Here is a 27,638-nt window from a genome sequence, read left to right as displayed (position 1 = left end):
GTAGCTCTCCACATGGGGCAGAGGAGCCCAGAGGAGCTCTGTACTTGACCTGGAGATTCCTGAGGCTGAGAGCTGGGGAGCTCCCCCTGGCACTCAGGGCTGTAGTGTGTAACATAAATGTCCCACCGGGCCTCAGTTCTATACTGTGTTTTTGCTTCTTGATTCGCGGTGAGGCCTGTAGGAACTGTCAGTGCAAGAGGCCGTGACCTTTCACGCGAGTCCAGCTCATTTTTTTTTTCTTTTTTTGTAAGATAATTTTTTAATGAAAATAACACTGTCTTCATTAAAATATTGGTTTTTTACATGAAGTTTTTAAAACATCTTTATCGGAGTATAATTGCTTTACAATGGTGTGTTAGTTTCTGCTTTATAACAAAGTGAATCAGTTATTCATATACATATGTTCCCCTATCTCTTCCCTCTTGCGTCTCCCTCCCTCCCACCCTCCCTATCCCACCCCTCTAGGTGGTCACAAAGCACCAAGCTGATCTCCCTGTGCTATGCGGCTGCTTCCCACTAGCTATCTATTTTACGTTTGGTAGTGTATATATGTCCATGCCACTCTCTCACTTTGTCCCAGCTTACCCTTCCCCCTTCCCATATCCTCAAGTCCATTCTCTAGTAGGTCTGTGTCTTTATTCCCGTCTTACCCCTAGGTTCTTCATGACCTTTTTTTTTTTCCTTAGATGTGGCACATATATACAATGGGATATTACTCAGCCATAAAAAGAAACAAAATTGAGATATTTGTAGTGAGGTGGATGGACCTAGCGTCTGTCATACAGAGTGAAGTAAGTCAGAAAGAGAAAAACAAAAACGGTATGCTAACATCTATATGTGGAATCTAAGGTCCAGCTCATTTTATGCGGGGAGTTGCAAAGAGCCAGGGGCTGCCTCTGGGGACAGTCATGCCCACAGCCCACAGGACTGACCACACACTGTGCTTTCTGGAAGGGAAAGAACCTCGAGCGGTGGCGGGGGCCCAGGGTCCATCCAGACTGAGCGACACTGACCTGTGCGCCTCCATGCGCTGTGCCGGGTTCTTACGTGACACTTACATTCCCTCGCCCTGTATCCCCACCAGCCTGCTGGAATTTCACTCCTTGCTGCAGAGACTTTTACTATTCTTTGTTTTGAAAGCTCTGATTGTAACATCTTTCTACTCCTTCCATCCCCCATACACCTTCGTTCCTTTACCAGTTAAAGTGCCACGGGGACTCGCCCGGCCGTCAGGCACCAGGTGGGCAGAGGCATCGTCCTGCACGGGCTGGTGCCGGGCTGACTCGTGCCACACGCAGACAGGAGCAGGTGCCCAGCTCTGCTGGATGCCGGCCCTTCTAGACGGTGTCACCTGTGTGCCGCCAGCCCATCCTAACCTGAGCTCGCGGATCCTGGGGCTGCCAGGAGGGAATGAGCTCAGGCTGTGCAGAGTTGGTGCCAGGAACCGCAGGTTCTGGCGGCTGCAGACTCGGCAGGCGGATGAAGGCCACGGAGTCCCAAGTCTGGAGCTGCGTGTCAGGGTCAGGGTCAGACCCCCATTGTCGGGAGGGGGAACAGTCAAGGGCAGCCTGGTGGGGAGGGACAAGGGAGAGAAAGGACGACCCCTGCCTCAGCCCAGCCCCGCTGCATCACTGCCCACCCAGATCCCGACACGGGAGGGATGGACGGGCTCCTTCGTGGGTGCTCTGAGGCTCAGCATGTGGGTCAGCTGTGCTGCCCTCGCACCTCAGTCCTCAGACCGTGCACTTCACCCTGAAGGCTGAAGGGCAGCAGAGAGTCTTCTGAGAGCTGTATTTGGAGCCCAGAGGAGGGAGAGGTGTGTGATGCAAACAGCGACCGAGGCCAGGCTTCTCCGGGGCTCCCGCCCTCAGTGACATCCCGCCTGGACAGTCTCTCTGCAGCCCACAGGCACTTTAAACATGGCTCCCAATTCGTTGACACCCTCCCCTTGAACCTGGGCCGGGTGGTGCTACTTCCACCAACAGGTAGTGGCTGAGTACCCAAGGCAGGCAGTGCGGTCCACCTCCCAGGGCTGCCCCACTGGGCTCTGCACCTGCAGTCCCGCTGGACTTGGCCCTCCAGCCGTCCCTACGCTGTGCCAGATGCGCGTGACCGTGACCGAGCCATCTCAGAAGGCATCCACCCGCCGCCACTGTCCAGCCCCCAGCCTGTGGAGTCAGCCCCGGCCGAGGCCCCAGGCACTGCGGAGCGGGGACCAGCCAGCCCTGCCGGGCCTGTCTGGGTCGCCGTCCCAATCTGCACGCGCCAGTAACCAGAACGCTTGTCTCGGGGCGTGTGCTTCAAGCGGATTAATGCAGAGAGCTCCGCTGAGTGAGTGAGGGTTCAGCGACAAGGACTGAATTGCTTAACGACTAGCCAGGTACGAGTGTCCTGGACGGCCCTCAGCAGGACACGACTCCAGGTGGGACAAGCCCAGTTCCCAGCCAGCTTCACTTGTTTGTTCCAGGTTTCCTTTCACGAGAGCATTCGTTTCTCGGGTCCTTCCCAGCTTCCATGAAGGCGGCTGGCCCTGGCACATCTCCCCAGTGGGGTTGGAAGGGGGTGCTGGTGACCGTGTCCCCTTTGCCACTGTTGCTTCCTAGAGCTGCCAGGAGATGAGGGGACAGGCAGAGCTTCCTGCTACCGGGAGATGAATGGCTGCCTGGTGTGGGCAGAGGGGGGAAGGAAAACAACAACCCTGGGGACAGTTACAGGACGGCCCCTGGATTCACCTCGGAATTCAAGTCCTTTATGGGACCGTGGGAGCAATGCTACTGCCGATTGTTTCTCCAGTGGGGGGAGGATATACCCAACGTCAGGAGCTGATGGTACCTGTAAGCATTCGGTTTGCAGGCTCAGTTGATCCTCTGTACGGCACACAGCCTCGAGGCGCTCAGGGTGGGTGTGACGGAGCCTGAGCGCCATCCACAGGGCTGTCCCTGTTGGGGCTGCCACATTTGCCGGCTGCGTGATTGACTCCTCAGGACAGGCTGTAGCATACTTGTCCCTGGAGTTGGGGTGTCCACACAGCTACGGAGCAGTCCAGGGACTGGGCTTCAAGTCTTTGACTGCAAGCGATAGACGGAGACGCCAGCTTCATTAACGATAAAGGGAATTCATTGGAAGGAACGGGACCTAGAACTTGGCGTCAGTGTAGCCTGTTAAAGATGATTAAAGACAGCAACGGAAGTGACACAAACAAACTCTACTCAACACCTCATGATGTGGGTGGTCCCCGTTCTCAAGGAAGAATCCTGGGACCTGCAACATGGGGCAGAAGCCTGGACCTTTTTATAAGATAGGGCGTAGTTTCCATTGGCTGTCAGGGCACCCAGGGCAGGAGTGTCTCCATCTAGGGACTAGAAATTTTCTTCAATAAACCCAACGACAGTCGGCTCTCAGTATCGGCCAGTTCTGCGTCTGCAAATTCAACCAACTTTGGATTGAAAACATTTGGGGGGAAAATTCCAGAAAGTTCCAGGACACAAAACTTGAATTTGCCACTCGCAGACAACTATTTATATAGCATTTGCATTGTATTAGGTATTATAAGTCATCTAGAGAAGATGGAAAGTGTTACGGGAGGATGTGTATATGCAAATAGGACGCCGGTTTATATGAGGGAGTTGAGCATCCTTGGATTTGGTATCCACGGGGCTCCTGGAGCCCATCCCTGGTGGATGCCGAGGGCTGACCGCACTGCCACTCACATAAATGAGCTCCAGTGGCTTCTGTCTTTTCACCTCTGCCCCTTGTTTTTCCCTCCTGTGCGCAAGGGGAGATTACGATTCAAAATCCAGAGGTGGTCCTGGGTTGTGAAGAGCTTATTTGGTCCAGCTTGTGTCAAATGACAGTCTCTTAACCGCAGGAGGGCATAGTGCCATGAATAACAATTTCTCCCAGACCCATCTCGCAGGACAGGAGTAATTCCATCCTCCCTCCACGAAATTGGGGTGGTGTTATTGAGGAAGATGAATGGATGCTGGCTCTCATACTCCTGTTAGGCTCTGCACCCCTGGAAGATGTTACTCTGCCCCTCCTTGAGAAATGCTCCCACTAAGGGGGACGAATGCTTAAGACAACAGACAGAGGGGGCTTCTCTTTGGGCCAAGTGTGGTCCGGCTGGAATAAACCTTCAAGCTCAGAGAGGCTGGAATTGCATGTTTTTATTAGTCTCTGGGCTTGTCTTTGGAAGGCATTTTTGCCTGAGCCACGGGCTTGATAGCAAAGGCAATAAAAGTGGGGCAAAGGCTGATGTAATGTAACAATATTGGGATGATGATGTCATCTGTGTAGTAAACAAGAGTAGCTGTTGAGTCATAAATAATCTTTTCACGGCGATCTTGAATAGGTCTGACACCAGATGTACAGTAAATTCGCTCACTTTATGGAAATGCCTTTCCTGTGCAAAGAAGGGAGAGTGGTCTATAATACAAAGGTCCACATGTGCTGCTCAGCAGGCTTTATCTTGTGCTTTTTGTGTGATCTGTTTAACGCTTCTTTAGTCACCTAAACAGAACAGGCCTCGCTAGGCACCACCCCGTTTTGTGCGCGTAAACTGCGTTAGCAAAAACGTGGGCTCGACGCCCAAATCTGAACTGAATCCAAATTGCCTGGTCGCCGAATGAAATATGTCACTTCAGGAAGTCCAGTGTCCTTTCTTAACCTGTGACTTTGAAAAGAGCTAGAATTTTCTCTCACTGAGCATCTTGGGCTTTTTGTTTTTTGAATTTTGAAGGCAGAATTTAACAGACTTTGGTTCACGCCATTGTCTAAGAAGGCTAAGACCTGAACAGCTCCCCGAGCCGTGGGTCCCCCCTACCCTGTTCCCTCGATGTCCCCACGCAAGGTAACCACCATCCCCAAGTCTGTTCACTAGGCCCTTGCTACCCTTTTTACACATTGTTATCTCGTTGATACATATTCTAGGAAAATATTTTGTATTTTTGTCTTTATACAGTTAAACTGGTTGAGAGATAGGACAACCTTCATTATAGTATTCTTTATTCCTTTTTGAATGTCTTCAATATTTAATACATCTTGATGGAAAACAAAGATTTGCAGATTTTTTAAAATCATTTTTAAAAGTTTTCTACCTGCGTCTATGAAAGGGAAATGTTGGCTTTGAAAGCTGATATCCTGGAATATCTGGGGGCAGATTTCGTTTCAAGATGGCGTCACGTGGTGCAAATCTGGCTTCACTGTGAAATCAGATTCCTACTGGATCTTGTAGAAAATCTCTGTTACCTCTAATGGCCAGAGTAGGAAGAGTCCCCTGTAAAGCAGCAGGTTTGTCCTCCACAAAATAAGTGATTTGCCATCAGAGGGCGAGAACCCGCATCATCGTTGTGCGCCTATGCCTCCCATTTCCGGTCTTTTCCTCTTCTCCTCACCTCTCCCCCTTCACCATTCCCTCTCCTCCCCGGCTAGGTCTGCTCCTGAAGCTGAAGCACTGCTGCGGATTAGGAGAGCACACCCAAGACGTGCACTCATGCCCTGGGGGCGGGACTCAGCCTGCTTCTCCTCCAAGGAGAATTCGCACTTTGACAAAGGCCTACTCCCACTGGGGATGTTTGTGCGTGTGGCCGTGATTTGCAAGGACCTGGAGGCGAAGGCAGGAGAGGAGGACAGCTGAATACCCGGCTCAGGCAGCAGGAAGTTGGGGGGATAGAGGTACGTAGGTTGAAAAAAAGTCACCGTGATACCCCCAATCCTCTCTCCCACATCTCCGCCAAGAATTTTGGTGCCAATAAAGAGAACAAATATTTACTGGCACCCACGGTGGAGCAAGGCGGATCTTTCCTCATTTAACCAACAAACTTTTGTAGTGGGCGTTGCTGTTCCCATTTTACAACTAAAGGAGCTGGGACTCAAAAGGGATAACTTAGTTGCCAGCGAGGGGCGGGGTTAAATGCTCCCTGGGCGGTACCTGCCCATCCTCCAGCACACCTGCAGTCACGCTTGCCACGCTGCAGAGGCCACGTGGAACACACCTTGCAAATGCTCACGGAGAGGATGCTTCTTGCTCCTGATGGGAACTGCCTTCTCAGCCCCTGAGGCGTTGCGGGGGGCGGGGGCATCTACGCTTTGCTCCCCGAGAGCTGTTTGGACTCAGCTTCCGCCAGTTATCGGGATTCTCCCAGCAGGTGAGTGAGGGAGTTACAAGTAGCAAGCTAAATGTTTAGCAGCTGAAGTCAATAGCTGCGGGGCCCAGGAATCTGTCTTGGCTGGACCTGGCGCCCTGCACTCACTCTGCGTGAGGAAGCAGCTAGAAGAACTCGCTTCAGCAAGGTTTCCCGTGTTTCAACAGCAGTTTAGCTCTTTATCAAATTCCAACTTTATCCAGCGACCTTGGCTGCGATGAAAGTGGATTATACTTATCTCTGCTGTTTCAGACAGACTGGCAGGAGCCCTTCAATAAAATCAGGACGGCAGAGAGGCCGTCTTTTTGGAATCTTGATCCTGACCCAAAGTCAAGTTTCTGCAGCCAAAGACAGAATCATCAGAGGCCAGCTCAGCTCGCTCCTGCCTGCCCCCAGATAAAGGGAGAGAGAAGGACAGGAGGTGGGGCTGGGGTGGCATGGAGGAGGTGGGGAGGAGGAAGGAGAGGGAGGGGGATATGGGAGGGAGAGGGGAGGGGAGGAGGGGAGGGGGAGGGGGAAGGAGGGGGAAGGAGGGGGAAGGAGGGGGAAGGAGGGGGAAGGAGGGAGGGAGGGAGAGCCCAGCTACTTCCTAGCTCTTCAGCTGATGGACCAGGTGAAGCCACCTTCCTCCCCATGGGGAGTGGGTGTACCCCCCCCCCCCCCAGTGGACATCAGCCTGGGCCTTGCTCTGGAGGCTGGACCAGCCCTGGCCGAGGGCAGCCTGCATCAGCAGTCTTCTGGAAAGCAGCAAGGGGCTCATAACCAGGACTTGGGCTTGGAATCAGGACTTGTTTTCCACTCCTCCCTGCCAGGGCCCCTCCATCATAATCCTGGACACCCCGCCTGTCTGTAAAGAGCTGGATGGAGGGGGCTGATTTCATGGGGCTCTGAGAGCGTGGGCAGAAAGCAGGGCGGGAGCCACGGCCTTCTTTGTCCCTGGCAGCTGAGCCGGGCTCTGAGCTACTTCGCAGATGGAAAACACTCCACCGCCGGGTGGCTTCATAGGACCACTGACCTGGCTTCAGGCGCAGGCTGTGGAGGGCAAACAGCCAGCTTGCTTCACTCACCCAGAGAGGAGGCCTTGCCTTAATCCTGCCCATCCCAGGGGAGGCTGGGACCAGGCACGGCTAAAGCGGAAATAGAGGGCTAGCCACATCGTGGGAACACAGACATTTCATCCTTGATTTAAAAGTTGCTCCGTCAACTCTCTCCTAGCCGCCGAAGCCTGCAGTTATGCAGGGCCACCTCCTCTTAGCCTGTCCTCCAGTGAAACCTCTAAAGTCTCATAATTAAGTACCGAAGAGCTAGAGAACATTAAACCCAGAAATTAAAACAACAGCAGCCACCTACTTCCCCTCTAAAGCAGGCCCCACGCACGCGTGCGAATTGCTGGGGATCATGTGCAAATGCACATCTGTTTCAGCAGGTCTGCGGGTGCCCACGTTTCTAATGAGCCCCAGGTGAAACGATGCTGCTGCCCTCAGGCCACATCTCGAGGAGCAGTCTCACGTATGACGGTTTTGAACACAGACTATTTCAGGAACCACAAATGGTAAGATACATTGGCATTTATTCTTTTGTCCACCCATTCATTCATTCAACGTTTACTTTTTATCTTAGTCATGTTTTCCCGTTTTACTGAGATATAATTGATGTACAGCACTGTATGTTTCAGGTGGACTGCATGATGATTTGACTTCCATATATTAGGAAATGATTAGCACGATAAGTTTAGCGAACATCCATCATCTCATATAGATACAAAAAAAAAGGAAAAAATGGGGTTTTTTTCCCTGTAATGAGAACTCTTGGGATCTACCCTCTGAATAACTTGCGAGTAACCGTACGGCAGTGTTAACTATAATAATCGCCGCATCCGGCATTTATGGAGTACGTGCAGTGTGGCTTCTGTGCTAAGCACAGGGCAAATAGCTGAGCCGAACGTAGACCTCAAGGCAGCCCGAGTTCTCTGTGAGCCCTTCAACAAACCGACCTGGAGCGTTCGGTGTAGTGAGCTCTCCGCTCACAGTGGGTCCAGCAAGTGTAACAGCCTCACTGCTCCAGGGGAACAGTGGAAAGGAGATGTGTTACCATCATCGAACCCACTGCTCATTAGCAAGTGCTAACCGGGGCTGCCTGCACTTGGAGGGGTGCTGGTCACTGTGCCGGGTACAGAATGCCTGATGGATAGAGTCCCGCCCTCCACAGGTGATACAGCTGTAATCTGCGCAGGGTGGCACACAGCTACTCAACTGGAATCAGTAGAAAGAGAGAGAGGAAGAGGAGGGAGGAAGTGGGGGCAGAGGGAGGGGGAGAGGGAAAATGGTAACGATTGACAGAGGCAAAAAAAAGGAACTCCCATCCTGATGAGGTGTCTTAATTATATCACATTTTATTTCCTTTTTTATAACTATAAAAATAATATATATTCAGTGGAAGATAAACAATGAAACATAGAAAATAAAAGTGAAAGCCTCCCGAAAAGCACCCTCAAAGGAGAATAGTTCCGTGTGTGCTATTCTTTTTTCTTTTTTTAACATCTTTATTGGGGTATAATTGCTTTACAATGGCGTGTATGCTATTCTGTACCTTGGCTCTGCACAAACGAGTAGACATGCGGCTAAACAGAACCACCGTTTACACACTGAATACGTCTTTTATTCACTAAACAATATGCTGTAGACTTTTCACAGGTCAGTTCTTTGGCTTCTACCTCAACATTTGAAAGTTTTTCATTATATTTCATTCCATGGTTTACCATAATTTATGTCACCAGTTCCTGATTGGTGGCCGTTTGGATTTTTTTCTATAATAAATAATGTAAACCAAATATTTGAACATATATCTTTACCTGCTTGATTTCTATACAATAAACTCTACAGAGGAATCACTGGGTGAAAGGAGAGGACCTCAAATATTGCCAAATGGGCCACATTACAAAGCTTGTACCAATTTAAGCTCTGGCAAAATGCACGACAGTACCAACTTCCGGTATGTTTTAATCTCTGCTAAACTGATAGGCTTTTATCATTGTTGAATTTCCTGTATCTCAGGGATGCCGAGGAGAATATTATTAGCCTCTTGTATTTCCTTCTTTTGTTGAATTGCCTGTTTGTGGCTCCTTGCTTTATCTTTCTATTAAGTGGTTCTTTTTCTTATTGCTGTATAAGAGCTTTTAATATTTAATGAATATTCAATCTTTTAAAATTGTCATATATGTTGCAAATATCCTTTCCAAGTTTGAAGAAGCATTATAACTTAGTTAACTGCACAGCCTTGAAAGTTCAGATTCTGTGCCTACAAAAAAGTATTGTACTGAGATTAAATATAAATAATGCATATAGGGACTTCCCTGGTGGCGCAGTGGTTAAGAATCCGCCTGCCAGTGCAGGGGACACGGGTTCGAGCCCTGGTCCGGGAAGATCCCACACGCCACAGAGCAACTAAGCCTGTGTGCCACAACTACTGAGCCTGCGCTCTAGAGCCTGTGAACCACAACTGCTGAGCCCACGTGCCGCAACTACTGAAGCCACACCTAGAGCCCGTGCTCCGCAACAAGAGAAGCCACCGCAATGAGAAGCCTGTGCACCGCAACGAAGAGTAGCCCCTGCTCACCGCAACTAGAGAAAGCCCGCGCACAGCGATGAGGACCCAATGCAGCCAAAAATAAATAAGTAAATTAATTAAATAATAATGCGTATAAAATTCTCACTACAGAGCTTGGACTTGGCAAGTGCTTCAAAGTCAGTTTATAAGTGTTGCTTGCAGATTCCTTTACAGTAACTTTGATACATGTATCATTTCATCACCTAGTCCTCTTATTAATACTTTCTGCCCTTGCAATTGAGCTAGGAAAGGTCTTGACTATATATATTCTCTTATGTGTATTTCAGGCCTTTTTTTTTTTTTTCTTAATAAGAGTCTGTGTCCTATGCTCTAATGATCACTCTGCAGACACCCTCTGGTCCCTTGCTTCCCTTACTCTTTCTTTGCCCTCCTGGTCTGCTCTGGTTGAACCTCGCTGCCTGCCCTGTGCTCGCACTCACCTCCTGCTTTTCTCTCTCCCCCTTTTATCAGAACGCCTCCAAAGGGTCGCCTCTGTCTCCTTCTCTGTGCCCAGCCCATTCCAATCAAGCTTTGCCCCGTTTCCCGCACTCTGCACCCCGAGTCTCCACCTGACCAGATGCTCCGCTCACCACTCATCTTACTTAAGCCTCAGCGTCACCTGACAGAGCCCATCTCCGCCTCTTCAAATCCTCTCTTCATTTGCTGTCTGGGTCATCGCTTCCCAGGTTGTCCCCGTGTCACCAGCAGCTCTTTCTGGGTCATTCTGCTGCATTCCCCTCCTCTTTCCTGACTGCTGCATCATGGAGTGTCCCAGGCTTACTTCCTAGCCTGCTTCTCTTCTTCCTTCACCCTCACAGCCTAGGGCATCTCAAACAGCCCCCTGAATTTAAATTCCGTCTTTTCTTATGCCTCCTAAGTTCACATCTCTAGCCCCGATTTCTCCCTGAAATTCAGACCCGCTTATTCAGCTGTCTACCTATCATCTCTATTTGGATGCCTAACAGGTATCTCAGATGTGATACGGGCCAGACCAGGGTCGCCATGGACTGTTGTCCAGCTTGTGTACTGCCTAAGGCAGCCAGCCAAGGGAGCCCGATGGGCGTGCAGCCCATGTCCAGCTTCCTAAGCCCTGAGCTCAGGTGTGGGCTCCAACCGCAGAGCAGAGGAGGTACCTTCCATGGGGGTGCCTTTCTAATTCTCTCCAAGTTGCCTTACAGGTTAGCTGAGGCCATGACCAAAGTATATCTTTTGATTTCGCCCCACCTCTAACCTGCTACTCTCAATATACGGCACCATTCAATTGAGAAAAAGGAGGAGAAGAAGGAAGCTGAAGAGGAAAGGGGAGAAAAGGGGAGGAAAGGAAATTTAGCCTCTTTATCTCTTCGCCTTAGCCAGTCGGATTCCCAAAGGTACCCTGAATCTGACCTCTCGTCCCCCCTCTTCTGCTCCACTGAGGGTCTAAGCCCCTACTATCTCTGGGCAACTGCAAAGCCTCCCAGCTGGCCTCCTGGCCACCACCCCTGCCCCTCTGCACAGACAGAAGCTTCCTAAGACAGAAATATTCTCTTACCACTCACCTGCTTAAATACTGCCAGCATCTTCCTGACTCAACCAGAGTCAAACCCAAACCCTTTCCTGCAGATTACAACTTTCCCACTTACTCATCCACCTCGGTTCCTGGGGCTCGCTGAGCTGCGGCCACACTGGCCTCCTTCCCGGCTCAGATACACCAGCTCCCAGCTGCCTCAGGACCTTTGCACTTACCAAACCTTCTCTCAACTCTTCACACAGCCACCTCCTTTTCAGTATTCAAGTCCGAAGTATATGTTACCTTCTCAAAAAAATCCTTCCTTTTGACCAAATTGGCTAAAAGAGTTCTCCCTTTCCCACTGTCACTTTCGGTCTCATTTCTCTAATATACCTTCTTTACTGCATCTCTCGCTTCTTGAGATTACCATATCCACCCCTCGGCTTCCTTGTCATCAGTCTGCCCCACCATCGCCCACCAGGTCCATTTTAGAGGTCCAGGATCTCTCTGCCTTGTACCTGCCCCATCTCCGGTGCGGAGAACCGCCTGGCACGCAGCAGGCTCTTGGTGAGCTGACTGATTAGATGGACTGATGAGGGGCGGGGGCGATGATGCAGGCCTAAAAGACCACAGGTAGAGGAAAGGAGAAAAGAGGAGGACCAAGAGAGGGGGAGAAGGGGGCAGGAGAATGGAAGATGGGACGCAGACTGGGAGGAGGAACCGCCCCTACGCAGCAGGACCAGGAGAGAGAAAAGATGGGCAGAGAAGACGGGGTTGTTCTCTGGCACCAGAGTGAAATCCCGCAGAGCTGGCGCCGCCCCCTCTGCGCGGCCACGCCACCCCAGTGTACAGGGCGAGGGGCTCCCGAGCGCCTCCTGCAGGAGGCGGTCCCACACTACACCCGGGAAGCCGGCGGTTTGCACGGATCTGGGGCCCCAGGCCCTTAGATCTGCCCCCAGGCCAGGGGAGGCCCCCAGATGAGCTCAGTGGGGGGATCGAAGAGCAAGGCCGCTAAGAGCTGACTTGACGTCGAGCCTCACATGCTTACCCCGCTGACAGTCCGGGGGAGTCTGAAGCAAGCCTGTCTCTGCTTCCTCCCACGTTCCCCTGCGGCCCTCCACCCCGAATTGCACAGAAGCTCTGAGAATAGAGTGCCCTGGCAGTCCTGCTTGAAGATAGAGAAAGGTCCAGAAGCCCAGCCCTGAAATCAGCTTCCCAGCAGTTTTCTCAACGTTAAAAAAAAAGATATTTACTGATTGATTTACGTGGCTGCATCGGGTCTTAGCTGCAGCTCGTGGGCTCCAGAGCACGCGGGCTCAGCAGTTGCGTCGCGGGTTTAGGTGCCCCGCAGCATGTGGGATCTACGTTCCCCCGCCTGGAATCGAACTAGTGTCCCCTGCCTTGCAAGGTGGATACTGGACCACCTGGGAAGTCCCTTCCCAACGTCTTCAGTGTCTTCTCATCAGTTGAAGAGTGGCGGCTTCTACCAGCTGAACGTGCATCTTAACGCTTTTCAAATTGAAACCTTTTCCCGGTAGTCTTCGAAAGTATCATATCCCTGAAAGGACAAAGAAGGGGATGGGACCCCCTCCCCAGAGAGACCCCAGGTGAGATCTCGCCACCCCTGCTGTCTCGCTTCAGCCCCAACGCTCAGCATTACATTCAGTAATATCAGTATCAGTAATTGCTGGCATTCGTAATTCAGTATTAACCTACTGAGCGCGGCCACTGGCAAGGCGGGGGTCGTTTGGGTGGGGAGGGGGGACGGAAAGAGAGGGTGATGGATGGAGAGGGTGACAGTACAAGTAGCAGGAGCAGATGCTGGAGCCGGTGCTCCAAAGCCACCCCCGCGCCCACCGAGAGCTTTCTGGGTGCGGCTTCTCCTTGGATTTGGGGACCCCAGCAGCACTGAGATCACGAGTCAGCACACCCCGAATGTGCTTATCTCAAAGCCACCTCAGACTTATTTCTGTGCCCTCAGGAGACAGACTGGCACGTCAGGCAGAAAATGATATCGACAGGCTGGTCACTCGGGGAGGCGCTCTCTGCCAGCTTCCTGTCTGTTTAAAACACCGGGGCTTTGCCTGAACGCGGGATTTTGCAAAGCCCACCTGGACAAACTCTCGGAGCACCCCCAGCGGCCTCTTCCACGTGTCAGCCATGGGTTTTATTTCCCCACATTTCTCCTGGGAACACCAGGACACCGGGTGCCTTTGAATCAGATGTGAAATCCTGCAGGACCTGGTTAGGTGACCCTTGAAACAAAGTGGACAGAGACCCTAACCTTGTATGGTCTCAAGCGAGGGAAATGACTTGCAGAACACTGAGCAGTGACGGCCCATATAAAACTTATTCTGATGGCAGGGACTCAAGCAAGCTGTGCAGGAGGCCACACGGTTTACAAAGGCGAGGTCTGCTAATTGCACAACAGGGCTCAGCAGATGGCGTGCGGCCCAGAGCGTAACTTTAGCTAGATTCCCCATGCCCGGTCTCCACGAGTTCCAGACACACAGTGGAAGATTCTTTCTGTCCCGAGCCAAACTCGAGGAGAAGAGATCAACATTGCATTTCTCTGAAAGATAACACGCTGTTCCAAGGGAGGGCCCGTGGTTAAATCAGATCTTTGTCTCAGCTCGCACCTAGAGAATCCCTGTCACGTCTCTGAAGGGCTCTCCTCTGGATTCCAAGTTGCCAGTGATTCAAGAACTCAATTGGCAGTTCGTTTACTGATGGTTATAATTTGTACAAAGTGTCCTTACTCAAGTTCAAGGGAACTCGGCATGGACCTTCCCTTGCTCATTCATCCAATCTGCTTATTTGCCTTTGCAAAGGGCAGCGTCCTCCCCGTCCTGTGTCACTGGTTCCTGGTGGGTGTGGACGCGACAGGATCTGTCTCTGGTGCCTGTTCCCCCTACCCACCATTGATGGTTTGGTGTATCCAGCTGATCTCAGTCAGAGGTCCCCTTCCTCTTCCTCTGCTCCCAGGGAATCCTTCTGGAAGTTGTGTTCCCTCTTTCCAAGACGGTGATGTTCCCAGGGAAAGGAGGCCAGCCCCTCAGGGCTGGCACATGTGTTCAGGGCAAGACCCGGTACCACCTCATGTCTTGGTCCCCTCCCCCCTCATCTCACTGCCCCCTGGACCTCAGGGTCCCCTTTGCTGGTAACTCCACATTGCTCTCTGACTAGCCTGCGCCTTGGTTTACATCTCACTGCGTCTGTCACTTCTCAGACTCACAGCTGCATCGGGAAAATACTAAGAATGCAATTATTTACCCATTTGGAATGCAGTGAAGCTTTATGAGGGGACCACAGAATGTCATCTATTCCAGACCTTTGGGAGAAAGCCGACCTGCTGAGTGGGCGGCTCTGGGGGAGGTGGGGGAGGAAGAGATGTTAGCTCTCATGCCCAGGCTGATGAGCGTACAGAGACATGTATTTTGTGTTCTGGAATGCAATCAGTAGGCCCACTAGGAGGAAGCAGGGCTCTTTGGAGGTACAGCTACTGCCAAGTCTAGGCAGGAAACAGGCGAGAGGAGCTGAGATACGTTGTGATGAAAGAAAGCGGAGACTGATGGGTCACATGAAAAGGACGTAGGAGCCAAAGTGGAAGGCCTCCCAGTGGCTAAAGAGGGTGAAATAGAAGAACAAAAGGGATTGGTAAATGCAATTGATTGAAATACACTAAATAGGTAAAAACCCAAGAGTCCATCACCATAATCATCCTCATCATTTGAGAGAGAGACTCTCATCCCCCCCCCAAAAAAGAAAAAAACGAGCAAACCAACCAACCAACCAACCAAGAAACGCAGCCTTTGGACACCACGGGAAGTAACTAGGGCACCAACTCCTTACTCTGAAAGGGAGCCTCAAAAGGAAAGAATCAAGCTCCCCTCCAGCCCTTCCTTATGAACTGTATTCGAGGGTAATGAAACAGACCCTGTTTCTAAGTGGATGAGGGAAAACCACTTTATTGAAGGAATCTCACTGAGCAATGGGAAAAGGTAATGAATCTGTAAAAACAGCCTTTTGCAACCTCTAATGAAATGATTGATGAAGCCACCCTCGCCAGTGAACGGTCTGCACGTGAAGGGGCGACTGCACGTCCGTGTGACAACGGGAGACTCGCTGAGCATCCCGCTAGGTGGGCAACGGGACCCCGCGCACCTGCGGATGGGATGCGCTGTGGGCCGCCCGGCACCTCCTGTGAAAACTCCTTACCAGAACGGTTGAGTCGAAACCAAATCATGCCTCCAGAGCTAACTCCTGGAGACAGGACCCAAAAGAAGAAAGTGAACCTCAAGGAAGGGAGCAGACAAACCCAGAAAGCGGGGCATCCACGGGACAGTGACCCTGCGTCTGCCGCCAGCCCAGGGCACACAGGGGCGCGGGGACAGGAATAGGCGCTTCTCCAGTTTAGGAGACACAACAACCTATTTTGTAATAACTTTTAATGGAGTGCACAGACATGGAGTCCCCATGCTGTACGTCTGAAGCTCATATAACATTGTAAATCAACCATGCTTCAATGAAAAGAACATACAAGACCGTTCCCCAAACGAAATGAAAATAACCCACAAATAACAGAATTGCAGCTGACCAGGCAACTTACAGAGAAGCAACCTCAGGTGGTAGACAGTGTGTTACGGCATCGTCAGTAATCCAAGAGATGCAAATAAATCAACAAAAGCCTCTTTTTTTTTAAAAAAAGAGACACATGCCACCCAACAGCTATTTGTGGACCTCATTTGGATCCCACGTAGAACAAATCAGCTTCAAAGAAAAATTTTAGACAGTTGAGCGAGTTTAATCACAGGCTGGGAGTAGGAGGGCCCCAGGACCTACTCGGTGTCATGATGGGCTGTGCTCATGTAAAAATAAAAGTCTGTATTTTTTAGAGATAGACCCAGAAGCAGCAGTGGGGAAATGATACCAAGTCTTCGTATAAGGATTTCATTCCACTATCATCTCTGCTTTTCAGTATGTTTGACATTTTCATAATGTAAAAACTTTACACGTTGAGAGGATTTCAGGTGAATGTAAACCTTACCGTGAGAGCTAATGATGAGAGCACCTCGCTTTACATTCTGCTTCAATATTAAACGAGAGGTGGTTGGCGTCTAGTTCTCAGCCTTTCTTCTATGAATTCTAATGGTGACGACCACCTAGTCATCAAAATTACAGTGGAACCCGGAATTCTAGAATATCAGTCACACGGTGCTTATTGGACAGGCTTCTAGAGCCATTTTTATGAGTTTGCAGGACTCAGTACTTTTAAAAACATTCTTAGGGGCCACACTGATGCTGGGAGGGCAGGAAACGGGGGGGGGGGTCTGAGAGGATGCCTTGTAGGGATGGAGTCCCCTGTCTCAGGGGGACACGCACGCCTCATTCTCCTGCTGAGCTGGGACATTGCCTGGTGGGGCCCTGGGGGGCTGGGTGAGACCTACTTACTGTCCAGCCTCTACTTCCGGCCATGGGGGGACTTCACTTCCCTACTTCCCTGGAGCTCCCCGAGGCCAGCACTTGTTCTGGCTGGTGAACGCAAGCAGAGATGACGTGTGTTACTTCCAGGAGGAAACATTTAAGAGGCGGTGCCTGGCTCTCCAGCTCCCCTTCCCTCTGGTGCAGCCACCAGAGGTGACACCACCCACCCAATGACATCACAGACCAGGGAGAACCCCTGCCCCACCCCCCATCTCTGTCCCTCTCCCAAGCCACTGAGGTTCGGAGTGTTTCCTTACTGCAGCGTAAACTGTCTGATACTTTCTAATAGGGAGTGAGAAAATGGGGTGGGCATTGTGGGGGGTTTTAAATGTCCTATGTTTGTTTACTTTGTATATCACGTGTTACTACTATAATATTCCTAATTACTGCAGGTTTACTATGGTGAGCTTTACTTTGTACACATTACCCTATTCCAGTCTCACCACAAGCTATGAGTAAGCTTTCGTTATCATCTCCATTTCATATCTGAGACAAGCAGAAGCTCAGAGAGGTTAGGTCGCTCGCTCAAGGTCACACAGGGGGTCTAAGGCAGAGCCAGGACCAAACCCAGGCAGCTCAATGCTAGAGAACAGCTCTTAACTATAACACTATCTTTTTACTGTATGAGGGTCCCATCTCTTACGTTTGCAGGGGTTCTGTTCCTGTTCAAATTGGTTTATTAAATATTGCTTTAAAAAAAAAAAGACAAAACAGAACTATTTCAGAGAGCAGTTCAATAAAAGAATAACTTTGAGGCCAAGGCTTTGAGGCTTACAAATCGTTCTCTTCACTGTAGCCTGTATAACAGCAGTACTCCTTTCCAAGAACAAAACCCAAAAACTCTTCACAAATTGCTGTGTTTATTGGAGAACAACTTGCCTCACGGATCACTTCTGGCTGGATCAACAGTCACGTTGAAGCCTCTGAAAGTTTCCCAGAAGTTTCGGTTAGAGGCTCGCTCCGTGGGCAGCTCTACCGCAGCGAAGACCGCTCCACGTGGGAGAAACTAGCCTCGGCTTGACCCCCAAACCCGCAAGGTCCCTCCTGCTTTCCATCTTCTTGGGGCTGCGTCTCCTGAGCATACCGTGTGTTTGGTCCTTTTCTAAGTGATTCACGTGTGTTGATCCTGACAGGAACCCTCCTTCCTCCCCAGATGGGGAGATTGAGGTACAGAGCAGATAAGTACGTTTCCAAGGCCTCACAGCTAGTGCCCAGCAGGACCAGGGGGTGACCAGGAGACCCGGCCCTGGATCCAGGGCTCCTTATCACAACAGCACCTGCCTCACCCCCAGCCCCGTTTCCAGAGACCCCCCCCGCCCCCGCCAGAGGCCACCTGGAATAAGGCAGGAGGCCGCACGCCACCCTTCAGAGCCCACACCCGCTTCCCTCCCGAGTCATCCTGGATTCTCGTACGCTTCACTCTCCCACGTCAGCAAATTTTACGGCTCTACCTCCAAAGCAGACCCCGGGCCCAGCACTCCTCACCACCTCCCAGCTCTCACCATTGTGGTCGCCATCGTCTTTCACCTGGAATCTCACCACAGCATCCCACCTGCTCTGATTCCACTCTTCCTTCGATAGTGTTCCCTCCACAGCAGCTAAAAACATACAACAGATCACGTCTCTCATCCTATAGTCTATTTATTTATTTATTTAAAAAATTTTTAAATTCTATTTATTTCTGGCTGGGTTGGGTCTTCGTTGCTGTGCTTTCTCTAGTTGCGGCGAGCGGGGGCTACTCTTTGTTGCGGTGCGCGGGCTTCTCATTGCGGTGGCTTCTCTTGTTGTGGAGCACGGACTCTAGGCGCATGGGCTTCAGTAGTTGTGGCTCACGGGCTCAGTAGTTGTGGCTCCCGGGTTCTAGAGCGCAGGCTCAGTAGTTGTGGCTTGCGGGCTCTAGAGCACAGGCTCAGTAGTTGTGGCGCGTGGGCTTAGTTGCTCCGCGACATGTGGGATCTTCCTGGACCAGGGCTCAAACCCGTGTCCCCTGCATTGGCAGACGGATTCTTAACCACTGCGCCACCAGGGAAGCCCCCATCCTATGGTTTAAAAAGCACATCCTAAGGTTTCCACCACACTCGTCCTGAGCTAGATTCTGACCTCCCTGCCTTTCCCGCCCTAGCATCCTTAACCCACCAATTAGCAGGCTGGGAACATTTGTCAGTAATCTTCCCAGGCTACCCCTACCTGGAAGTCAGTGAATCTAATGCTCGGGGAAGGGGGAGGCATATACAGAATTCATAGTACACACGTAAGGTTTCTTGTATTTTATTGTAAAATTTCAAAAGGATTTTGCATTCAGCGCTGTAATACATTGAACCATTGGGAAAAACGGGTGGCCACGAAGAAGCCATGCTCCCTGCCTGGCTCGGTGAATCTGGAGCCTGGGAGCATGTGAGATCACATCACACGTTACCTGGGGCCCCTCTCCTGCTTTTCTTCTGACCTCAGACTGGTTTATCAAGTTCCTACTCTCCCTCCACCTGAAGTGTACAGAGATCACTATGGGAGTCAACTCCCTCAGAACCGCTTCTTGGCGTGGGAAAGTCAGATGCTCCCACAGCTCTGCAGGAAAATAAAAATTGGTTATGACTCTTAAAAACATGATGGATGTTGAAAAGTCAATGACAGTTGCCGGTAAGGCAAAGTTTTGCATGTTCTGCAGCAGGATGAAAACAGCAAATCTTTAATCGAGATAGAGAGTTGTGATCAAAGAAAGGAAGTGCAGCCCATGGAGAAGTGATTGCTTCTCCTCACCCCCCACGTACGCGTTCCCCAAGCCACCCCAGTGCGCCCCCAGCAGACACCTCAGTCCCCTGGACTCTTCCTGCATCTGGACCCACTGCCAGCACTGTATCCTCCCTCTTATGGGTCTTTCACCCAAAGACCGGTCTGGGGCTCTAATGAGAAGAAGGGAAGGGGCCAACCAGTCTCTTTAAATTTTTTTTCACTGAAAACATATATGAATAAATACGGTAACAGAAAAAATTCAAATAAACAGGATATACAATGAAAAGTAAATTTCACAGTGTAATGGTTCAGAGCATAGATTTCAGGCAGACTGCCAGGGTTCAAACCCAGCTCCTCCACTGCCAGCCTGGGTGACCTTAGGCAAGTTATGGAAACTCCCTGATCCTCAGTTTCCCTGTCTGTAAAATGGAGATTAAGTTTGTTAATTCATGTAAAGTTCGCAAGTGGGCGCCAACACATGGAAGCTCTGTGTGGAGAGATGATGTTACTGTCATTGTTGAGATTTCCTTAGACTTTGAGGGAACCAGAGATAACAGGTTCTCATGTATCCTTCTGGACATTGTTTATGCATTCATAAGTACATCCCCTGCTTTTTACATGAAAGGTAACATGCCAGCACACTTCTGCAGAGAAGCTCGTATGTATCTCTACCTCATGCCTTTCATACAAACGTTCCTTGTGAGACCCGTTCCTGTTGATGGACACTTAGGTCATTCCCCTATTACGTCGTCACAAATACTGCTGTAATGCAGCCTTTTACGTGACTTGGTGTGTATTTGTGGGTATATCTGTAGACTGAACCCCTTGCAGTTGAATTGTTGGACCCAGGCTCTATTCATATGTTGCACGTTGATAGGTGTGGCTGAATTGTCCTCTAGTCCATTTTCCACAGGGTCACCCCTAGGGCAGCTGAGTTGAATCCCCCCAGGTGACACCAGGAAGCTCTTTGTGTGCAGGAAGCTGTTCCCCTCCCAACGGGCTGGTGCCCTCCAGAGGATTCCTGATGCCATGCTTCCCACATCTGGTGGGCGGGGCTTCTCATCTCTGCCTGGTGTTACCTGGAGCAGGTATCTTATTTTTTCTGCCCATTTGTACGTTATCTGTTTCTAACCCTTTCAACACTTCCATGGTAATGTAAGCTTTAAACGTCCACTATTCAGGTCAAATATGGAAATCCCTTATCTCCCATGCATCATTTCCTTCTGACTTAATGATGGATTTATTTAGTCTGTTTTCTATGCTTTCTAGAACTCAGAGAGCACATCATCCTTTTTAATGGGTGGGCCATTGTCCTTCCGGGGGGGGGAGGGGCATCATTAGAGCCTGGGCTGCGAATTAACTATAAAAGTCATTTTTTTGAAAGTCAGGTGCTCTCCCATTACGGGCCTCACTTCCATGCCCCTTATTCTTTGTTTCCTCCAACGGAACAGCTCACACGCTTGTAAAGCAGGTTCATTATCTGGCATCTTCTGTAACAGAGAATGCTCCCCAGTGTTGGAATTTTCCTAACCAACAATTCCCTTCAGAGTCGTGGTCACCAGGAGGACTTTTTGCAGTTAGTGGGATTGTGATTGGCTCTTTTGGACTGGGCATCGGGAAGGCTGGAATGAGGGCCCCGCTCAGCCAGCATCTGAGATCTCCTCCAGGCCCTTAAGAAGCCTCAGTTTCCCCAACTGAAAAAGTAGGGCCAGACCGTCAACCCCAGCCAGAACAAAACCTCTGTGATTTTTATAAACTCTTCCAGATGGCCTGTATCTGCCAGTAATGTTCGTGACCATTCTTCCTCCAAAAATGTCCTTCTTTCCAGAAATACGTACAGAAACAATTAAGAGAATATTTTAAACACACATTAGATTTGCTCATTTATTCCCCTCAAAGACTGTATCTTTTGAAGTAAGTACGACGTAAATCAAAGGGCCAGAGAGGTAGTTGCTACCTAAAAACAACAGCAACAGCAAACTCCGACCTAAATTATAAGGCCACCTTTGAGGGTGGAGTGTTTGCAGGGAGGGATGGGATTAAGTTGGGGTCTACAGTAAACTTTTACTCTGGGGCCTCCTTTTCAATGACCTGTAGTGGGAAATTAGAATTACTGGAAAGAAATTTAAATCCTTAAAAAAAAAAGGAAGAAAGGAATCTGTCATTGTTTAAATATTTCTTCTGTGGTTTAGCACAAGTTTCCAAGATTTATATCTGTAGACTGTGAAAACTCCTTTCTCATGGTCAGAATCTCATCACCTCATACCCTGCAGAAGCATAAAGCTTATTTTCAAGTAATTGGACAAAGAGCAAACAAAGACTTAAGAAAGAAAATGAGTGTCTGTTTATGGACTGGTGGAAGCAAATTTTTTCTTGGTATTTAGTGGAAAGAATAGTCAGGGGTACTAATGCATCAGAGTAGTTTTGGTTTAATGTAAACAGTACAACATCAAGAGGAAAATAAAATCTGGACACAGATTTCCCCTGGAACAAAATAGCAATTACTGTTATATTAACAAGGCTCTTCTCCTAATCTAAAAAGCTGTGTTCCCTGCTTGACCTTCTACTTGCTCTATGTTCCTGAAATCATTTCTTTATTTCCCACTGTCCACCATTTTTAGCCCCATTGGTTACTTCTGCGGATAAGATCCAGAAAACTGGGTGTTTCTTCTGATAACTGGATCTAGATCTCCCTTTTACTCATTTCATGTTAAAGCTTATCCTCAAGGTAGTTGTTCATTTATTCATTTACTTAACAAATACTTGCTTAGCACCAACCATGCCCCCAGCACCGAGAAATGTGTGCGGGGGAAGGAACCGTCCTTGCCTTCCAGGGATTGACGATCTAAAGTTTGCCTCGGGAAGACATATGAATCCAAAGTTACCAAGTCATGTAATTGAATCCCGCAAATATTTATTGCAAGTCTGCTGTGTGCTAGGCACTGGGAATACAAAAGTAAATGAGATGCAGCGGAAGTCCCAGTTCAGTGGGGAAACAGACCAGGGCAAGCAGGCAGCTCTGCTCCGATGAGCTCAGGTCTGTAACACAGAGATGTGCACACTGTGGACACAGTGTGGAGAAACACAGAAGGGAAATGTGGTTCATTCCACCAGGAGGAGCCAGAAAAGTCTCCTTAGAAGGGGCCACCCTGTTCCTGACGTGATGTCTGACCAGGAATTTGCCAGCTGGACATGGTGATGGGCTCGTTACCAAGCAAAAGAAGTAGGGCAGGGAGGGGGCATGGGCCACTTGGAGAAGGCAAATGACCGTCACATCAGGAGCCTTGGATGCAGGTGGACAGCACAGCAAGGTGAGGCCAGGCAGGGTGGCCAGGGCAGCCATGCAGGGCTGGGCACTCCTTGCCAAGGGGGTTGACTTTAGCTTATAGTCTAGGTGATTGGAGCCACTGAAGAGTTTAAGCAAAGGTGTTATATGATCAGATCATTAAAAGAGATGCCCCAAAGTGGACAGCATGGACGGCCACTGCCTGTCGGAGTTCACATCGCAGCCCCACAGCCTACTGGCTGTGTGTCCTAACTCAAGCGACCCAGCCTTCTTGTGCCTTGGTTTTCCCATCTGTGAACAAGGTAGAGAGAGGGTACAGGAGTAAAGACAGGAAGGGCTTGGGAAGGGGCCTGGCACGTAGTGAGTGTTCATTAGGTGTCACCTGCTATCATTAGTAAGATTATCATCATGGTTTTAGTCGTTATGTCACTAGCCTTTGTCACAAGGCAAGTGCGATTTGAGCTAGAGTTCCCACCAGGGAAGGAGAGCCCATCTTTTCTCTCCGGGCTTTTGGTGAAGCAGTCACAGCCAGGGCAGGGGTCGAGTCTTGCCCTCCTACAGCATCGATTGGGTTCCATGGATCCGCTCTGTCTCCATGGTACAGCAGGGAGGTGTGGTTCTCAAGCAGGGTTCCGGAAGGAGTAGCACCTCCTGTTTGCCATGCTGGGTCTTCACCAAGACCAGAGGCACGAAGGGTGGAACCAGGCAGGACCCTGCACAGCTCTCTCATTACACAGGTGGTGAAACTGCGTCACCGCATCCTCAGAGGCTCCTTCTGTGGTCCCACCAGCGCTTCATCTCAAAACTGCAGCTGGAACTCAGGGTTCCTGCTGCCCAGGTCAGCTTTCTCTGTCACTCCATGCCAGTGGGATCACAGAGGGGTCCTAGCCTTGTTAGTGGTTTATTGTCTCCTGGGAGATCGCCCATCTGGCCCAGAGGATGAATGCTCTTCATATGACTCAGAATGAGAAAAAACCTCTTTTTCCCAGGCCATAGACCTCCTAAGACACCTGTCTCTTTTAAAGAAAGGAGAAACGAGCATCCTTCGCCCAGAAACCCTGGATCCAGAGAGTCTCTCTCAAATCCCTCCAGTAACCCACGTGGAGACTTTCCCTACTGCTTCCTGCAACACTGATCTCGGTGACATTTCTCTCTTTTTTTGTTCCCAACCACTTCTTACCTCCATTGCTCCTGGAGCAGTTTATCCCTGGAGAGTTTCTCCAAGCCCATCACAAAAGCCCCACCTTCCACCAGGAGATGCAGCCCCAGGCATCTCCACTCACATTAGCTGTGTGAAACAGGAGGGGAAGGGGTGATCTGTGGCCCGGAACAACCCCTGGTTTTCACACATCTCAGCGATGACACTGGCTTTTTCCTTCTCCTCCAGGAAGACTTTTGACAATAACACTCCCGTAGGTTAGCAGCAGGCCTGGCCCTGGTTTTATTGTCGAGCTGGGTTCTGTTTGAACCGCGGCGCATTCCATTCTCCGTTTAGTTTGGGACAAACCAGAGAGGGAATGTGCTGTGAACATAACAGAACGCCGCTCTCAGGAGGAAAGAGACTGAGTTGCAGACCTCTGGCCAAATTAAATTCATCTTTGCTACCTCCACCTCCAGATTATGCCTCACTCATTAACTAGTTCTATTCAGCTTAAAAAGGGTAAAAGGGCAAAGTTGGAAGCCAAGCCGTAACTAGAGGCAACTTTGTGGTGATGGTCAAGTCCCCCATGTTTGGCCAGGAGTGATGCAGCCAGGGCTGTGCCCAAGAACACTGCTTCTTTTGTAAGATGTAGAGAAATGACTGAACGATAGATACACATCATTATCACAAAACATGTAAATAGATGTTTTGCTTGCTGTCTGACATTGCATGCGCAGAGAACTTGAACTATATTGCGTGGCTGATTCTGTCTGAGAGTGTGGATGGCCTTATTAGGAAAAGGTGGTGCTTTGTTGTGAAGGGCAGTTTCAAAGGAACACAAGCGTCTCTTTCTCTCTCTCTCTCTCTCTCCTGGGAGAACTGTAATGAGTGAAAAGGACTTTCTTTAGTGAGTAGATTCTAACATTTCAGTGTGAGAGTAGGGACCCCACATATTTCGTGGTTCCGGAACCAGGCCCTGGTTTGAAATAACGCATACCATCTATATGAAGCTTTTTTTTTTTATCAGCCCAGGCTGATAATTCCAACAGTCCTGGACGTTTTCACATTTGTCTGTTCAATTTCAAAGCTGAACTCATCCTCTGAAGATGGTGCCAAGCTTAGAGCAGTATTACCAGCCACCTCTGAGAAAGAGACATCAATAAAGAAGACTTTTATCCAGCCTGGTTGGACCCAGAAAAAACAAAAACATACAAAAACCTCTCTTCTAGCTCTCTACTATGTAAGGCATACTTTTAAAAACATATATGTGTATGTATTTTAGATTTCAAAACAATCACTAACTTAAAGGAAGTAACAAGTACAGTACAAATAATTCTTCCCCTTAGACTATTTACGAGGAAGTTTCTAATCCGATGCCCTATCCCCCCCGAACACAAGCAAGGACATTCTCCTCCGTAACCATTATACAACCTTGCAAAGCAGGAAGTTAGCAGTGATGCATTACTACCACCTAATCCTCAGCCCGATTAAAATTTCGCCACTTATCCTAATGTTTTCTTGGTAGTGAAAGGAGACAGTCTGGAATCACACATTGCTTTCTGTTGTCATGTCTCTTTAGTTTCCTTGCATCTGGAACATTCCTCAGGCTTTCCTTGACTCTCATGACTTGACAGCTTTGAAGATGACAGTCCGGATCATTTATAGAATGGCTCTGAGTCTGGGTTTGCCTGATGTTCTCTCATGATGAAATTCAGGTTCTGTGTATCTGGCAAGAGCATCACAGAAGTGATGCTGTGTTTTTCTCACTGCGTCTTATCAGTTCATGATTTCAGTTTGTCTTGTTACTGGGGATGTTCACTTTGATCCCTTGATGAGGTGATGTCTGTCAGACCCTTTTTTCCCCTTTGTAATCAGTAAGTATTTTAAGGGAAGTGATTTGAAACTAAAGATATTACTTTTGTATTTAACAAAGAGTCAGTATTTTAACTCAGCTAAGACTTTGGAGACGTAAGTTCCAGATCTGGTAGAAAAGAGGCAAAACAACTCTCCCAAAGCAGAGACCCATTGCAGAGTACCCTGGAAGAGGGACACGAGTGGTGTTTCCCAAGAAACTCCTAGGAGTGGTGAATTGTCTGAATCCCTGGAGGTAACTAATGCAGAGGTGTTTGTAGGCGGATGGCATCATGGGAAAACTTCTTTGTCACCGTTAGTTTCCACCTGGACTCGTGATACAAGATGGGGCACTTTACTTTGATGGTGTTGTGTGACTGTTGGCTTAGATTTGCCCTGTTCTTAACTCACAACAGCCTTCCAGGCGTCAGGAATTGGACTTGAAGAACTTTCAGAGGATGTCTGAAATCACAGGGCCAAGAAATTGATGAGTTTTCTGGCCAGGAATGACAGTATTGAGTCCCTTGTGGGACATATTTTTACTAGGAAGCCACTAGACATTGGATAAAGTGGCGTGACCTAGACATGGTAGCTAATAAGTTTTTAATGCCCTGTCCTATAGAATATCCTAGATAAAGGTAATGCTAATATCATTGTCAATTCAAAACATGAGGTCAATGGATGTTGAACGACGAGCCCTTCAGCCTTACAGCCAGTGCCTGAAGCCACGTTTCCTGACTCCCAGCTCTTGGGGAAGACCCTGTCAGTGGAAGTCAGAGACTGGAGACCCTTCCTCACAACACAGCCACCACCCCTTGAGGGAGGGTTCTCTTGGCTCCCACGGTCACTCTCTGAAATTGCTCCCATGCCCATACTTGCTATAATTCCCTGGGAGCATCATTTCCCACCTTGTTATTCACGTGTCGTACACAGTGGATCCAAGACCAGAACTTGTTCATCATTACAAGACTGACCCTTATGGAAATATATTGACTATGACTGATACAATTTATTATTACAATAAATATTATCATAAGCCATCTTACTTAATAAAACACCTTTAGGACCCAGAACCTTATTTGCCAGAATTGATTTTGATTATCTGGTTGGATATTTTTTCCGTATGAGGACATTTTGATTGGCCTAAAATTCTCAGAGACTTCTTTACTTGCTGTCTTATAATAAAAGGTACCAGCTTGAAACTTTCCTTGTTTTACCAACCTTGTTAGTGTTAGGGATACTCAATATCTACCTTTAGCGGTTCGGACGTGGTTTTGATCATTTCCTAAAGATCTTGAATAAATTAGAAGACTTCTGCACATTTTTCAACTTGCATTTCTCCAATCTTCAAAAACCTCTCAGGATTCTACTCCATAATATGCCTAAATGTATGTAATATATATAAATATATTGATGCATTGATGTGGATATAGGTATATGTATAAAATGCTCCAGGGGCTCTAGAGGGCACCACGTGTCCTTTATAAGGCATAATGGCCATACAACCAAAATTTTGAGAGGCAACCACAATTTCAGACATCATGCTTTCCTGTTGACTCAGGTTCAAAATTTCTCCCCCGAAGAATTTAAACATAACATAAGAAGGTTGAAGGACATATGAGATTCCCCTGCTCTATGGAGCTGTAGAGGTAGGAAGAAAACTGGGATGAGTAGGGACCAGTGGAGGGGGGATGAGCATTGATGAGAAAAGGGAAGACGTACAGGCTGGTAAGTCAAGACAGATCAGACTAGAGATGCAAGGAGGAGCGGTTGGGAAGGAGGGAGCCCCCGGAAACAGAGGCCACTCCAGAAATAGACACAAAAATACCATAGCTGGGGAAGGCCGAAGCTGCAAGAAGATGAGCGTGGGCATCCTCTGTGTCCAGCTGGAATAAAGCCCTTGGGGTC

General features: G+C 49.2%; 1 long non-coding RNA gene across 1 annotated transcript in view; it reads left to right on the top strand.

Annotated features, from left to right (window-relative positions):
* The first annotated feature begins 5,503 nt into the window (after positions 1-5,503).
* The window catches only part of LOC109549687 (uncharacterized), a 38,573-nt gene continuing 16,438 nt past the window's right edge, over positions 5,504-27,638 (top strand). The window contains exons 1-2 of the long non-coding RNA XR_002176078.3: positions 5,504-6,146; positions 7,570-7,695. This is a non-coding gene — a long non-coding RNA (uncharacterized lncRNA). The remainder of the gene's footprint in view (positions 6,147-7,569; positions 7,696-27,638) is intronic.

Source organism: Tursiops truncatus, chromosome 2 (assembly GCF_011762595.2).
Source record: "Tursiops truncatus isolate mTurTru1 chromosome 2, mTurTru1.mat.Y, whole genome shotgun sequence".
Taxonomy (NCBI): Eukaryota; Metazoa; Chordata; class Mammalia; order Artiodactyla; family Delphinidae; genus Tursiops; species Tursiops truncatus.
The sequence above is the reverse complement of the archived record's forward strand: the minus strand, read 5'-3'. Positions and strand labels throughout refer to the sequence as shown.